This window comes from Lepidochelys olivacea, assembly GCF_965140295.1.
Source record: "Lepidochelys olivacea isolate rLepOli2 genome assembly, chromosome: 16".
In the NCBI taxonomy this organism is placed as follows: Eukaryota; Metazoa; Chordata; order Testudines; family Cheloniidae; genus Lepidochelys; species Lepidochelys olivacea.
The window spans coordinates 7,094,936-7,104,327 of record NC_140426.1 but is presented as its reverse complement, the minus strand read 5'-3'; the positions used below and the strand labels follow the sequence as shown (position 1 = coordinate 7,104,327).

General features: G+C 50.0%; 1 protein-coding gene across 5 annotated transcripts in view; it reads right to left on the bottom strand.

Moving 5' to 3' along the window:
- The window catches only part of TOR4A (torsin family 4 member A), an 88,454-nt gene that overhangs the window by 5,376 nt on the left and 73,686 nt on the right, over positions 1-9,392 (bottom strand). The window lies entirely within an intron of this gene.

The following is a 9,392-nucleotide window of genomic DNA, read 5'->3' as shown; positions in this document are numbered from 1 at the left end:
GCCTGTCATCGATCCTGGACAAACTAATGGAGCAACTGGTATGGGATTCAATTAATATTAACAATTAAAAGAGCATAATATAATTAATGCCAATGAACATGGGATTATGGAAAACAGATCCTGTCAAACTAACCTTATATCTTTTTTTTATAAGATTACAACTTTAGTTTATAAAGGTAATAATGTTGATGTAATACACTTAGACTTCTGTAAGGCATTTGACTTGGTACCACATGACACTGGACACTTTGATTAATAGATTAGAATGATATAAAACTAACCTGGCACACATTAAATGGATTAAAAACTGGCTAACTTATAAGTCTCAAAATGTAATTGTAAACTGGCAATCAAGTCTAGTGGGGTCTCGCAGGGATTGGTTCTTGGCACTACACTATTTAACATTTTTATCAATGACCTGGAAGAAAACATAAAGTGATCACTGATAAGGTTTGCAGATGACACAAAAATTGGGGGAGTGCTAAATAACAAATTCTCAGGAACTGAAAAGATGTCCCAGCCAAAAGCAACTAGGAAAATCCTCACCTTACTGTGGGAGAGACAGAGCCAGCATTGGCCTACACAGCATCCTGCCAGTGGATTAGGAATGGACAGGAATGACAAATGGAGACAGGACATCATTCCCCAGCTAGTAGGTAGCCATCAGAGGGTGGCTCTTATTGAGCTCTGACAGGCGTCACTTGTACAGTACATCGAATTCAAGTGATCACCTTTCACCCAGTCGGATTCCCAGGCTGTTGGGACTCCTTCACCCACCACTGAAATGCAACCACCTCTGGGATGAGATTGCAGCAGCCACGCTACACGAATACCCGTTTGCTCCCGTCCGGGGGTGAGGACTAACCTATCCCTAGGTACTATGGCAGGAATGGACTGCAGGCCACTCACTCCCTGTCCCCAGCCAGGGGCTGCGCCGGCTGCTCCCCGGGCAGACTGCAGGCCACTCGCTCCCTGTCCCCAGCCAGGGGCTGCACCGGCTGCTCCCCGGGCAGACTGCAGGCCACTCGCTCCCTGTCCCCAGCCAGGGGCTGCGCCGGCTGCTCCCCAGGCAGACTGCAGGTCACTTGCCCCCAGGCCCTAGCACATGCGCACCTGCGGGAAGGCAGTTTGGGAGGCAGCGGGGCCAAGGAAAATGCTGCCCGGCTGCGCCATTTAGTGGCCAGTGGTTTCCAGTGGCACACACAGGAAACCAGAGAGCTCGCCGGGCAGTGCAGAGCCAGCAGCCAGGCGCGGCGGGGAGCTCCTGCACTTTGCTGAAGCTCTCCTGTGAAGGGCCCGCAGCCAGGGCCTGCTGAGTGCCACAGGAGAGCCTGGTGGGGTGGCACAGACGGAGGTTGCAGGGAGACTGCCTGGGCCGCTGTCCGCCTGTCCCTGCAGCCCAGCCAGCTCCCACCTGCGGGCACTGCCGTGCTGCCAGCCTCCCCCGCCTTCCCCAGCTCGGCTCCCGCCCACCCCGCGGGGCCTAACGGCACCAGGAGCCCGAGTGCTGGCCTCAGCTGGCCATCTCCATCCTCGGCCTGGTCCCCCTGTGGGAGCCCTGGACCCCTGTTCAGCGCAGGGGCGGCAGACATGCCTGAAGGGCTGGGGAGCATCCTGGCTGGGACCACTGCGGGGGTGGAGAACTGCTGAGGGGCGCCCCTGTGGGAGGAGCAGCAGCTGCAGCATGTGCAGGGGAGCAGGCGAACTGACAGGGGGTGTCCCGGGGCGAATGGCAGGAGCAGCAGCCGGGGGTGGGGGGGGCAGGGGAACCTGGCTCCAGCCCCACTGGAAGCAGCAGGGTGAGGAGCAGAACCCTAGAAGGGAAGACAGGCCCCAGAGGGAGGGAGAGCGAGGAGACTGGGCAGATCAGCCAAGAGAACCTTGGCCCAAGTAGCGGATGGCAAGGGGCTACCCCTCCTCATCTGACCCCTTCACCCACCGAGCAACAATCGTTTCTTCCCCCTTCCCAGACCATGCACCTGGAGGAAGCACCTCCATGGGGAGAGGGTATTTAATTCTCAACCCCCTTGTCATTTCTTGGCCTAAGCTCAGGCTGCCACAAAAGGGGACAGTTAGTGCCAATTGGGATGACCTTGTAGACACAGACCCCACAGGCCAATGAATGGTGGGAGAGAGAGTCTCCATTATGTGTCACCCTCTCACTCAGCCTGCTGGTCCCCCCAAGCTCTTTGCCAGGGCAGAGCATACATTTGCTTTTTGCCATCTTTCCATTTCGTTTGTGGAAGCCAGAAACATCTAAGCCACCTCTTGGTAAATGATTTATTCACAAGCGGTTTTGTTTCGCTATCATGAGAGTAAATCATGAGTCATTCACCACAAAACAAATTAAAAGACAAGACAACAAAACTGCACGTAGGGACAGTAAGCACTGAGGAATTCTGCCCAGTTCTCTGCCTCCAGGGAAGTTCGCCTCCAGCTGGCCTTACTCCAGTTACTCCTCTACTTTCTTCAGGCCTAGATATCACACAGGTTAAATATGGCTTAAGCAAGCTTGGGGAGCGAATTCATTCTCCCCCACTTCCTTCTATGAGGAGTACTCTGCTTTTCGAATAGTTGAGAGTTCCTAATTATTCCCTGGATAGTTCTGATTGGTAGATGTCTCACTGTAACACTAACTTTATTAGCCCTTCATCACTACAGCTGAGATCCAGCAAACTCTGTGCATGCAGGGAGTTTGAGGAACCATGTCACACAGACCTGTTGGAGACACTTATATTGCCAACCGCAAATGTCCAAAAATCATTAGGTCTACCAAAAATCATGATACTGGCTTTAAAATCATGGAGATTATGTACAAATAATATGGTGTTCTTTTTATGTGCCTTTTTGAGCCTGTCGGGTGCACTGCGGTCACATTTTGAAGCTTTCTCTACATCCATGAGGGCTGGAAAGTAACTTTTTCTATAAGACTGAAGGCGGAAATCATTGCATATCCCACTTGACTCCAGGAGCCGGGACTTTAAGGAAACAATAATTACCATGAGACTCAGGACAAAATCACAAGAGTTGGCAACACTGAATATTTATTACCATGAAAGTGAGTCTATGGAACTTATGCCGGATAATGTCACCTTTAGGACTTTGCCAGAAGTAGCAGAACCAGTTAGATCAGATGTCTATGAGTAACCAGGGAAACGCCATGGGACAAGCCAGGAAGTGAAAGTCATTAAAAGCGAATGGTCCGGAGAGATCCTATTGGGCAGAGGGGAGTGCACAGGTTCCTAGAGATGCCTGGAAATGGAGGCTTCCCTGCACAGGCATAGGGCCCTGTCAGCTCAGTTTCACTGTTTCTTCCCCATCTCACAAGCTTTGGGTTTGGATGGCTCCCTGTGAGCAAGCATGTGAGGGAGGGGACAAGCTCCATCACTAAGGCTCCAGCCAGAGAATCTCAGACTGTCTTGCCATGTTTCACCAGGAACTCAGTGCTACAGGGAGAGCCCAAAGAGCCCCGGCCCACCACAGCATGGTTCCCTGTCAGGCCTTGAGTGGGGGGTGAAGCGCAGATCGCACTGCCTGGAGGTGCTGGGCCTTGGATCTCACCACTCGTCTGCCATGCTGTGTCACTGTGTCCCATACGCTTTTGCACTTTCTGTTAGCAGAGACCTGGCGCTGCCCTTATCTGTCTCCCTGGCTGGCTGAGAGAGTTAAGAGGAGTATGCTATGGCCAGTGGTAACGACAGTAGTGCTGGATGTGAGGCTTGTGTGCATCTTCAGGCCATGGTCCATAACCAGACGTCAGCATCCTAGAGAGGGAGATTTTCATGGAGCCAGAGGTAGACCTGACTTGGATGCAATACGCTTCTCTTGCATAAAGAAAGGGTTCCTGCTCCTGCGTTACATCTGGGGAATCACAAAGTTAACTGTATGGGGGTTCTCCTCCTAAGAGTGTTAGGGTGAAGTTGCGGGCGTGTCTGGGGCGCAGCTGATGGAGCTGTTTGATGCCAACACACTCAGAGCCAAGGTGAATGTTTCTCTCCACTCCCCCCATTTGATGCTGATTTGCCAGGTAACTGTACTGCCCGGTGGTAATGGATTGATCTATCTAATGCTGACTGTACTTTACCATGCCGTATGTAATGGTAGTAACTGCAGTTTTCGAGCCAGGTGCCCTGTGTGTGGTGTGTTTGGGTGACTGCTGGAGACTAGGAGGAGCCTAGAGCATAAATGCAGACAGCACCCAAGCTCTCCTGGGAAACCCTGAATATGGCTTCAGGTCTGTTCAGTTCAGCATGTTTGCAAAGCTGTAAATCTAGGGTGACCATATGTCTCATTTTGGCCGGGTCAGTCCCTTTTTTAAGCCCTGTCCCGGCCGTCCTGATGTTTTGTGCAAAAGTGTGCATTTGTCCCGTTTGCTCAGTTGCGTGGAGCGGGGCTCGGACGGGGCAGGAAGTCAGTAGCAGGAAGTCAAGAGAGCAGCGACGCCAGCTGCGCACAAGGAGGGAGGGAGGCTTGGGCTAGCCCCATGTGGTGTCCCGTTTTCCCTTTGGGAAATATAGTTACCCTATGTAAATCCTGTTTTTACAAACTGAGCTCTCCAAACTCTCCCCCCCCACCATGGTGTGGGTCTGGCCCTGATTCAAATGGTACGTGCAGTGGTGGGATGGGGTAGAAGGCAGAGGGAAAGAATTCAGTTTCTGAGGATTGGTAAAGAGCATGTCCATTCCGTAAGTAAGGTAGACACAAGATGAAGTAATGAAATATTCTGAGTTAGAGTCTGGATTTCTGATCCTTAGCACTATTGTCTTAGTACCTTGGTTTTGACTGGATTTTCTGGGTCCTGTGCTGATTGGCTGTTTGCTTCAACCCTCCTCTCCACCTCAGCTCCACCAATCCACACCTGTCCCTCTCACCCTCCTTCCCTTCAATCTTCTTTCCATATAGCTGACCCCCTCCTAAGTAACACCCCCCACAAAAAAAATCATGGCACTACCATGCCATTTGCTACCATCCCTCTGCTGGTGTGTTCTACCCATTTCCCTGTCCTGTCTGTCTGGTCTATTTAGACTGTAGGCTCTTCGGGGCAGAGATCGTTTAATACTCTCTATTTGTAAAGCACAGAGATTGATGTGCGGGGTGCTTGATCTGCAAGGATACTCTGTCCCATTTGGGATTTGCCATGAGGGTGAGAATGATGATAGCACAATGGGACCCTGTTCTGAGGTCGCCCATCGGCACTACTTTCATAAACACAATTGATAATAATTCCCAAATTATTCTATAATGGACATTTCTAAACAAATTAATAGTAAAACTAACACTAAATAGGTCAGGTACTCAATACAAATTACCCAGCACTGCTACAGCTAGTTTGTTCTTATACTTCACTACTTAATTGGTTTTAATGTCAAAACTCAACAGTTCAGTAAAATTTTAGCCAATGTTGTAATGAATTCACTAATAAATAATGAGCCTAGCAAGCAAAACCAACCACCATGCAATCAATCTTAGCTTTGAAACACGCTCAGCAAAGAAAACTGCAGTCATAGGTACGCAAAACAAACCAGGAATCTGCGACCAGAGGAGCTCTGTGATCAAGGTGACAATAGAAGTTCCGTCACTCACGAGTTTTTAGCCATACTCTAGGTCAGAGAAGTTGAATTAGATACTGTGAGAAAACTGCACGAGTTTTACCTCCACTGCAGCCTCTCCATGACACTCCCCAGTGGAACTGCACTGACAATACATTAGGGAGATTTGCTCTTAATAAACATGCCACTATTAATATTCGTGCGGTGCTCTAAGGCCTCAGCCATTTATTGGATGAGGCACTATACAAATGTACAGTAAACCTCAGTCCCTGCCTCCCAGCGCCTACAACTTCAAAACAAGGCACAATAGAAGGCTGACTGAACAAACAGGCCAGGGAAAGTCAATGGGAGTTAGGCACCTAACTCATTTACATGCTTTTGAAAATCCCACTAGGCACCTATCTGCTTCTTTCGGTGCCTAAACACCTTTGTAATTCTGGCTCTAAATGCTTGCAATTTTTACCTTAAAACAGCTCCTTTGAAATATTTTTACTCATTTGCATTTTTGTGTCACCCTGTATCAGCCAAACAAAGCCACCTAGCACAACAAACATCCATACGTAGGTAAATTTGCACATTGGCTCCTTCAACAGGTAGGGTGGCCAGGTGCCAGGTTTTCAACCAGAAAATCCAGTCGAAAAGGGGACCTCACAGTGTCTTGTCAGTACTACTGACAAGTGCGGTTACTGCAGGTGGGGGAGGCGCCGGATCATCACCCACGCCAGCCCCTACTCAGCCGGGGCTGTCTCCTACCTGCATCGGACAGCTGCAGCTCCCAGCCCCGGCTCTGCAGGTGAGTCCCTCCTGACCCAGGCTCAGGGGGGGTGGGGGAAAGCAGCAAGTGATGGGAGGAGGGGAAAAAAAGAAGAGAATGGGGGCGGTGCCTTGGGGAAAGAGGTGGGGCAGAGGCAGGGCCTCAGGGAGAAGAGAGGGAAGGGGTGGGGCCTCAGGGGGGAAGAGGCGGGATGGGGGAGGTTCAGGCACTTCTGCTGGAATGTCCATTTTTTAAATATTACAAAGTTGGCAACCCTATCAACAGGCAAGATAGTGAAATGTTTCAGAAATTAACATGGGTAGAAAACTGCTCAAGTCTCTGTCAGTGAAACCAATGGAGAAGGGAATGTAATTTATAACGCCACACTAGAAAAGGAGCTCTTATGTGACTGAGTTTACACGAGAGGATTTTAGGAAAGTACCATCATCAATTCAGCTGAAGCTCAGGAAAGCCCGAGGGTAGACAGCACTATCTCTGCTTCTTGCATTTTTATCATCATGTTAACTAAACCTGCAGAAACGGAAATTAACAGTTTTCCAAGGATGTCTTCAAGAAAGTGCAGAATTAGATCCCAAAATGAGACTATACTGGCCATTCAGGGGGAAAAATAGTGATTGGTAGAGCTGACTGGAACATGGAGCTTGTTGAAAACTCAAAAAATTGAGATCCTTTGGCTGAAAACCAAAAGCTGGAGGGGGACCATAGGCAGGTGTCATCAGAGTCACTGGTGGAGGAGACAGGGTAACAGATGAGGAGGGGGTGGAGGAAAGTCATACTGTGTCTTGTCAAGGCTGAAGGTCAGCCAAATGGTGGGCAAAGACTGGGGTGATGGGAGAGTGAATAAGAGATGGCGCTGGTAGGTGTAGGACAGTGACCCTTAGGGCCCAGTGAACCAGGGCGGGAGGCTGATGCTCCCCCAACCCCACCAAACAAAGTTATCCCTCCCCCAATTGAACAAGGAGGATCCTTCTCCTTTCCCCACCAAATGGGGACAAGAGCCTGGCCCCTCTCCCAGCTGCCCAGTCAGACCGACCCCTCCAAGCATCTCTATGTGTCCTGTCCCTCCGAGAGCCAAACATCTTTGCACTCTGGCTCTGGTGGCAACAGCCTTGTTTCCTGCCCAGCTGTTTACAAGTGAACTGAAATGCTGCAAAGGTCTGCCAGCCATGGGGCCTCCTAGCCCCACTGCACCTCCTCCCTAGATGAGGAAATAGCCCAGGAGGAAATGCCAGCCAGTGTAAAGACTCCGTTACAATCACAGAGTTTGGCCTCTGTGGGCTAAGCTGCCGTTTCAGTCCCTGTGCTGGGGCAGCCTTGGCAAGGAGAGGAAGTGGCACTGCAGGGACGAAGTTGGAAGAATGCCATGGCTCAAATGTGGCCCCACACAGTGAACACAGCAGTCTGGGGAGAGCTAGATACCACCTGGCCATGGGGACAGAGCATGCATTAGGGGGCCCTTGGAAAAGAAAAAGGCAACTCTGAGAGAGAGCAGGAAGGGGTGGGGAGAAGAGCATGAGAGCAAGAGAACAATTACCAGGGAGCTTTTTCTCTGGGTCTCACTGGGAGAACATCACTCCTTGTCCCTGCCTGCAAGTCAATGGAGCAGCAGCAGCAATCCAGGCAGGGTAAGCAGGGGACTCTGTAGCCGCAGACTCGCTGGCTGTCCCACTGAGCACCTTCACATCTGTCTAAAAGGACTTGGTCAGGGATTAAAGAGGAAATGACAAGCGGGAGTGGCCCCTATCTCCAGCGCGTCCTTCTCCCAGCTGCACAAGACCTTATCTGTATCCTATTCTGCAGCTGTGTTTGCTGCTGGCCTGCTCATGTTCTCTGCAGCACGGACAGCGTATTCACACACTGACGGCTGCACACAGGCTGCACCGTGTTTTACTCCTGTTCTCTAAGCTGTTCGGAAGCAGGTCAGAAATATCCCCTCATGGGTAGAAGGAGCATTAAGAAAGAGGCAGCCATGACGCAGAGCAGCGTGCGAACAGGGAGTGGGGCAAGAGACAGGCAACATTATTGCCTACATCTGGAGGCATTGGAAAATAAACAAGAACAAATGCTTCCAAGTTCAGGCTCTGCTGCTGCTCCAGCTGCACAACGTTCCCTGCAGCCTCGTGCCTCCGAATCCACTTGCAGGTAGGCAGCCATCCAGAAAGCGCAGCAGCAGGGCAGGCATGGGCCTGCCTAGCACAGCAGAACGTGGGGAAATTGGGCAGCAGCCACAGAAAATTAAAAATTACCTGCCATGAACACAGCCTGAGGGGAAAGGGGCAAGGCGGGGAAGCCAGGCTGAGCACATAGTAATGCCAGACGGCATCAGACCCGTGGTCCACGTACCCTGTCCCCAGCAGTGGCAGTAAAGTGCCAGGAATCTTGCACTAGGCAGACACAGGATGCTTTCCCTACTCGCTTTAGGGCACCTCCTAATCCCACAGAGTTAGAGACTGGTTTAAGGCAAGAAGCATGAGGTTTAATAACTCCTCCAAAACTTGTTAGCATGAACTGGCTGGGATGATTTAGTTGGGGATCGGTCCTGCTTTGAGCAGGGGGTTGGACTAGATGACCTCCTGAGGTCCCTTCCAACCCTGATAGTCTATGATTCTATGACAAATCTGGGTATTCTTGTTAGTCATATAACTGTCCAATCCCTTTTTGAAATGGTGGCTAGTTTACATATATTTTAAGCATTAAGTGTCAATATAGCAGTTATATAGCATGAATTAGCCTGTACCTTTGTTATAATCCTGTTCACATATGCTAAGTATCCCATAACACCTAATATTAGCTGAGGCAAGTTTTGGCTTCAGTAGATAGGGAAATTGTCAGTATCTCGACATACAGTTGTTTCCTTATAGCAACAGAAAGGGAGTTACTCTCACAAATCTGTTTATATTGGTACTGGCCTAGGAAGTGTCTTCATGCCTCTTAGTATCTGGAATGCATGTACCCAGAACAAAGATAAGAGGTACACTATGGTACCAGAAAAACAAGATAAAAAGCTAATTGGTTGACTCTAGTTTAAAATCACATATATGGTACCTTTTACTGGTAAACATGTAGGG